At 41.2% G+C, this 7,632-nt stretch overlaps 1 non-coding gene across 1 annotated transcript; it reads left to right on the forward strand.

Annotated features, from left to right (window-relative positions):
- The first annotated feature begins 775 nt into the window (after positions 1 to 775).
- trnar-acg (transfer RNA arginine (anticodon ACG)) lies at positions 776 to 848 on the forward strand. The gene has a single exon. It is a non-coding gene; the product is annotated as a tRNA-Arg (tRNA).
- The last annotated feature ends 6,784 nt before the right edge of the window (positions 849 to 7,632 follow it).

Here is a 7,632-nt window from a genome sequence, read left to right on the forward strand (position 1 = left end):
ATACACAGGCGCATGAAATATCGAAGCTAAAAGCTCCTGCCTGATCGAAAGTGGCTTCAATTACCACGCATCAAGAGGCAGTGGGACATCCAGCTGGCAGCTCAAATTTCACATGCAAGAACTTATATTGACATGGAGCAGGGCACATTGGGACATCAGCTGGGCGGAAAGATTGTCAACTATTTTAATCTTAAGTGAAGTAGTTCTCAGCAGGACACGTGTTTGTGGATTGAGGTAAAAGTCTGCAACTGGGACAGTCTAAATTACAAAGAATAATTCTGCAAAGATTCAATTCTTGGAGAAGCATCTGTGCAGAGAGAAGCAGAGGAATTTCTTACATCATCTACCCCTCCTTATATGGTTGACTTTGCACTGGGTTAATTTCCATGATGGGATTTTTTTGCTCGGGTCACAGTATTCAGTTTCCTGCGTACTCGCAAAGGTCGTTACTGTAATCGAAACATCTGAAAACTTAACTGGTATATACGATGTGGTGATTAGTCTCACGTTCATGTCAGTTGTGCTGAAGAAGTGGATTCGAATTTCATCAGATCAGCATTGATTCCATTGAATGACTGAGCAGACAGAGTGTGAATGGAAGCTTCATGTGGACATATATGTTTTGTTTTGGAAAATTCGCTGCTTTGAAAGGTGATGAAGATTGGACTGAAGCAGTTGCAGAAATTATGTTTGTTGCTTGTTCAACTGGAGAACATCACTGCTGTTAATCATGCCAGTACTAACATCACGGCTCCTAAGTCGCTAAATGCGCATCGGGCCAGTGGCGCAATGGCTAACGCGCCTGACTACGGATCAGGAGACTGTAGGTTCGAATCCTACCTGGCTCGAGGGAAGTGCAGTCGTTTCTTACGCATTGCAAACTGTTTTTTCTGCAGCTGAAATAAGGTTTGAGTTCTTAATCGACAGGAACGAGAATGCCTTCAATAAATGCCCCCAAGAGCATGAGAGTCAATGTTCCAGCGTCATCACAGAAGGGAAGCCGAATAGTCTCACACGTTGGTCATGGGCACCTTTCCATTTCACAAAGCTATTGATCGCATCATTGTTGCACGCGGGAATGCTGGGCTTTGAGCATTTTTTGAAACTCTTTGGCAAATGGATTCAGAGAAGAATGAAGAGTTAAATGTCCAACTAATCTTAATAGAGAGTGATTTCCAGAGTATGCCACCCGCAGACTGGTAATGTTTTCCAACATATCTATTCAAAGCTTTCTACATCTTGTCTGAAATCGACAAACCCTGGTGATCGACCAAGAGCAAATGGTTCCTTCAATCTGTAATTCCATGCTCCTCATTATTTCGTACACGTCAATTATGTCTCCTCACAATCAGCTGTGCTCTGAGAAGAAGAACCCCCGTTTTGCCTCGGAGAGACGATTTATGCAGGAAATCCAGAGCGTAACATCGCTATTTGTTTTGGTGAGTATGTCATAAAATTTACTTGGAATACTTTAGCTAGGTTGACTTCCAGTTTTTAGAACAGAGAGAAAATGTTTCACAAAACTAAGCAATGAAACACAACGAACAGAATATAGAAGATCCACAGAACTCAGGTATCTAAAGTAGATTAATTATGCTTTTCCAAAACTACACAAGAGCCCTGATAATTAAACCCCACAAACACAGAATACAAATGAAACAGTTTTACTTGTCGAAATTAGAGGGGCAGAAGAAGAGAGACATGCACATCACTGGCATCGATAGGCACATTGAAAACCTTCGTGTAATTACGTGTGGCTGATACTTTGGCAATGGTTAACAAAGTATTTAGGCTGTCAAATACCTTTTGAAATTCTTGTGTCGCTGAAATTTCATGGCTGTTTTTATCAATTCGGTGAGTGGAGCAGACACACTTCTAACAATCAGCACAAGCTTTCAGTGAAAGCCACTCATTCCAGTAAACCGTCGTACTGCTCTTTTCATCAACAATGTATAAAAGTCCCCCGCAACGTTCGTTTGCGCATCCCGTGGGGCTATTTTTCCGTGTTCAACGACATATCCCAGGAAGGGGATTTTGGCTTTGGCAGATTCACATTCAGCTAGGTTTACAAACCAGTCTGACTTCCGAATTCGATCAAACAAGCCCGATAAATGCTGTAAATATTCAATCCATGAGAGACTGAATGTCACCAGGCACAATACACATCAGGCAGTTGCGTAACCGGCAATTACCCTGTCAGTTAACCTCTGAGATGTGAGTGAAGTGTTTTTCGTACAAACGGCATTACTTTAAATTTCTGCAGTCCAGTTGGCGTTACAAAATTGTCTTTGATCTTTACGACAAAGATGACTGCCAGTAACCTGTGAGGAAGTCCAACTTGGAAATATAAGTTGCTCTTCCAATCTCTTCCACACAGTCCTCCAACTGCAGATACGTATATGCATCAGTCTTTCTAACAACATTGACTTTGTGATAGTTCATACATAACTGTTGGGTCTTACCTGGCTTTGGCACCATAATGATGGGTGAACTCCATTCATTGAAACTCACTTCGGTTATGCCATCTTGGCGTATACATGGTATCTCCTTTTGAACTTGCACCCACCTTACAGGGTTATGCCTGCAAAGATGTTACAAAATCAGAACAGCATCTCCTATATTTACATCATCTACAATTAGGTCATTAATTCCCAGTTTATTTCAGCAGATCTCCCCATGCAAGAGTAAAACTCGTACGATTTTCTTCTGGAAGATAACTGAATAATTATACCAATAACTTTTGCCTTGTCCAATTTCATTTCAGGAACGTCCAATGCAGAATTCACTGAAATTGGTTCTTCCCAGTGTGTTGTAGTCAATAACACATTCTCCTCTTACGTTCGTTCTCCGCCAAAATACCATTTGTGCATATTCCCATCGCACATTCTGTGAGATTCCTTCATGCCAGGAGTTCCGGTCAAGTAGCTAACCTCGTTCAATTTCCTCTCAATTTGATAAGGTCTTCTAAACCTTGCTTTAACGTTTGACCGATGCATGAAATTTAAATAATACATTGTTACCAGTGGCAAAATTCTGATGTTGTCGTTTCTCATCCATTTACTGCTTCATAATTTGCTGCGATACTTTTAAATGCTGTCTCGAAAACTCCCCAACATTATTTAGTCCAACACTAAAATTGGACAGATCGTCCAAATGCGTGCTCTCTGTAATCTGACTGATTAATTTTTCCTTAATAAATTTTAATGGTACTCTTACTTTATGCCCAAAATTGGTTTCAGGTGGACTGAGTTTTGTGGATTCTTTTGGTACATCTCAGATCACAAACAGCACTAACGCAACTCCCTTATGGAAATAATCTGGCTACACCGAACCATAAAACCTCAACATAGTCTTTAATAATTGACGTCACCTTTCCAGTGCACCCGGTGATTCTGGATGGTACACAGTAGATTTGATGTGTTTTATTCCTAAGCTATCTATATACTCCCTGGAATGTTTAGATGTGAAGTTTGACCCTTGATCTAATTGTACCTCTGATGGTAGTCCTTATCTTTTTTTTAAATCGTAATTCTTCCTCAATCCTTTTAACTGTCATATTGCACAATTGAACAGTATTTATAAATCTTGCCAATACATCCATTTATGTTAATTAATACTTATTTCCGTCTTTTATTTGGATGTAGGGAACCTACGCAATGCATCAAGACACTTAAGAAAGGTTCTTTGACCGCTGCAATAGATATTAAAGGTGCAGGCTTTATTATTTCCCATGGTTTAGTTGAAATGTATGACACGTCTGGCAAAATTCAACTACATTCCTCTGCAATCCAGGCCAGTAAAAATGTCTTTGTATTTGAGCCTCCACTTTCCTCACACCTAAGTGACATCCAATTTGTGGCACATGCGGCACTTGCAGCACCACGTTTCTGTTCCCTAATGGAAAAAAACATTCTGCCCATTTCTCACGTGCTTGAATATGTGTTGGTCTCCATTTCCCCCTTAACATATCATTTGCTGAGTAAAATCACTCAGGGATGCATTCACTCTCCTTGGAAATATATGTCTTCTGATCCAACTGCTTTAATTTTTCATCTTTCTGCTGTAACTCAGTAGCATAGCTGAGCTGAATATACTTGCATTTTTAACGTTTGTCCCCTGATGTGTCCCACTTATCTGACAATAAAATATTTGTAATCTTGATGCATTGTGTAGGTTCCCTACATCCAATAAAAGATGCAAATAAGTATTAATTAACATAAGTGGACAAATTCATATTTCAGCTTCCTATTCTGTGCCTTTTGATTTCTCCGACTTCAGATTGTGACTCTGTGATCGCCTAAAGACACAATCTGGAAAAATTCCTTTTTCAACGTCCAGCATTGCTACTTTTGTCTGCATCTCGACTGGCTTTTCAACTGAAGTATGCAGCAGGCTTACCGGTTGTCAAGCACAAATTGTATTCTTGGAGCTGAGAGTTTGTTCAGAATTCCCACCACAAAGTCCCCACTCTAGCCTCATTGAGCAATGTTCCGTCCCACCATGAATTTCCATACGCATAGTTCTTCAGGAGTAACACATTTCCCCATACTTCTGCATCACAGGCAGGCACGATCCTGTGTCCCTTAATTTTAGATTACTTACAGCGTGGAAACAGGCCCTTCGGGCTAACAAGGCCACACCGACCCGCCAAAGCGCGGCCACCCACACCCATTCCCCTGCACCTAACACTACGGGAAATTTAGCACAGCCAATTCACCTAACCTGCACATTTTTGGACTGTGGGAGGAAACCCACGCAGAAACAGGGACAATGTGCAAACTCCACACAGACAGTTGCCCGAGGCGGGAATTGAACCCAGGTCTCTGGCACTGTGAGGCAGCAGTGCTAACCACTGTGACACCGTGCCACTCCTTGGAGGAGTTGAATATTGTTTACCTCTCTATCTGCTACTCCTGGACAAGGTAAAGAAACTTTATCTTTGCAGGTATATTATTAAAGCAGCTCTGGCACTTGCCCCTTAAAAACCTCTGATCGGTTTGTGCACACTGATGCAGCTTTCCAGCCACCAATGTGCTTTCTATTACCATGCCAACAAAACATCCAGGCTTGTTTTGTTTTCCTGCATCTGACTTATCAGTACTTTCCATAGTTCTCCAACACTGATTTCATGTGGCCTACTTTATTGCAAAGAAACCCTCAGATCTTGTTTCCTTCAGGGTTTTCCTATTTACCCTCTGATAATTAATCCTCATGATCTTCACAAAAATTTAACTTTCCCGTTCCACGTGAGGATTTCTCTTTGCCCAATTTCTATCCCTCAGACTTAAAATAGTTCTGGAAGCCCATCCTTATTTTATGGACCAGTTCATTATAATCAGCCATTTCAGCTGCTAACCTTGTCGTTTTAATAATATGCTCTTCCAGGGTAAGCTTATCTTCAGCCTTTGTCTCCAGCTTTTTAAGGTGAATACCTTTAATAATTGCAAATTTCTGAAGTTCAAACTCTGTCTCCCTTTCTCTCTGCTCTGTTAATCTCTCTTCTTCGAATCGCTCTCAAACTGCTTCAAATCTGGTGTCTTTTCCTTATCTCTCGCGTCTCACCCAAGCTGCTTTAGATTCAATTAACGTTTAAACATCTCCACAGATTCTCATGAATTTTCCAGTTTAGTTAAATGCCCAGCTACTGCGGGGAATGACCTCTCCTTTCCTCACAGAAAGAGGCAAATACAACCCCAGCACTTCTGCTAATTCCAGAAGCCTGGCCTGAATCAGTTTATTATAAAACTACCAACTTTACATCGTCCATAGCCAGATAACTCTTTGGAAACGAAATGAGACATTGCTGTCCCAAGCATTGTCACCTCCAATCCAAATCAACACCCGAAATAAAGACGCAAGGACATATCAGTTGCTCTTTTAGTCCATCAACTATCTTCTAATTTGTTATGGGCTAGGCTAAACCATTCAAAACATTATTAAGCAGAAACCCAGATCGTAACATGATATTCTTTTTCGTTAAGTGTACAATGAAAATTACCCGAGTCAGATGATTACAAAAAAAATCACAAAATGACGAATTGAAAAAGAAAAAAAAACAGAATATAGAATACCCACAGAAATTACTCTATCCAACGTAGACTTAATTATGGTGTTCTGAAAGTACACAACGATCCTAAAAAAAAGCACCTTAAACACAGTAAAAATGAAACAAAACTTACGGGTAAAAGTTCGAAGGGCAGAAGGAGAGAGGTTATTAGTTGCAGGATCTAAAAACCGGAATTCAGCTTTCCAGAATGACCACTTCTTTTACCATGAAACAGTTCATTTCTAAAACATGACGTATTTGGCCTCAGGCCTTAATTGTTGCCGGAGAAATGAAAGGCCTCACAGCGAACACTTTATCACTGTTACATCTCATCCGATTCGGAGCCTGAACTGTTTTACAACGCCTTTGATTAAAAAAAATCAAGACACATTATCCTCGAGGAAAAGTGCAGCTCGTTATTTTTTTAAAAAGAGAACATCTTTGTGACAGCGCAGTCCGTCCAAACAATCTTCATAAGTGAATCTCATCGAACAGACAATATCCTGGTAAATCTGGTCTGCAGAGTTCCCAGTGCTGACACATCCCTGCTATAATGATAATTGCAGAAAGACACATAATACACCAGCTAGAGCCGATTGAGCAAAGGAAATTAACAACTCAGAAAGCCACAGAAACTACACTTTTCCAATAATGTGACTTTTACACAATACTGTGCCGTGGAGAAAGTGAGAACTGCAGATGCCAGAACTCAGAGTCGATAGTGTGTCGACAGAAAACACAGTTGTTCAGGCAGCATGCGAGGAGCGGGGGAGTTGATGTTTCGGGCATAAACACCTCACCAGGAAAGAGGTTTGTGGCGGTGGGGATTGAGAGAAACATTGGATGTTTGGGGGTTTGGCGGCGTGATAGCTGAGAATGCGATGAGTAGATAAAGGTGGAAAATAAGATACGAGCTCTGACAGGAGGTGGAGCGGGTAGGTTGGAAAGGTGATGTGCAGGTCATGAGGACAATGCTGAGTTGGAGTCATGAAACTAGAATAATTTGAGCAAAGGGCGAATGAGGAAACTGGTGATCCCATGTGGCATAAAGGTCCCAAGCGGAAGATGAAGCCTTCTTCATTCAGGCATCAGGGGTTTAGGGAATGTCAACGATGGAGGCGCAGGACCTGCATGTGCTTGGCGGATTGGGAAGTAAAGAATAATTTGCATCAGTGATGATCTTCCAACTGCATATCCAAACTATCATTACTAACATGTTGTTACATCTCAGGAACAGTATCTGACACTATCCCACCTAAGTAGAAGGCGAGGATTGCAGATGTGAGAGATTAGAGTCAGGAAGGATAGCGCTGGAAAGCACAGTGGTTCGGCAACATCTGAGGACCAGGAGTGTCAATGTTTCGAACATTCCTGACGAAGAACGTATGCTCGAAACATCGATTTTCCTACTCCATGGATGCTGCCTTACCAGGTGTTCTTTTCCAGTTCCACACTTTCAACTCGACACCGCCTCCTCTCTACTGCTTTAGAAAATTAAGATGCACCTGTCACGACTCAGTCGATTCTTCTGTCGCATGCGAGACAAACTGCAACATTTTTTCCCCAAAAATATCATGTCATTCAGA

Source organism: Chiloscyllium punctatum, chromosome 28, assembly GCF_047496795.1.
Source record: "Chiloscyllium punctatum isolate Juve2018m chromosome 28, sChiPun1.3, whole genome shotgun sequence".
NCBI classification, from domain to species: domain Eukaryota; kingdom Metazoa; phylum Chordata; class Chondrichthyes; order Orectolobiformes; family Hemiscylliidae; genus Chiloscyllium; species Chiloscyllium punctatum.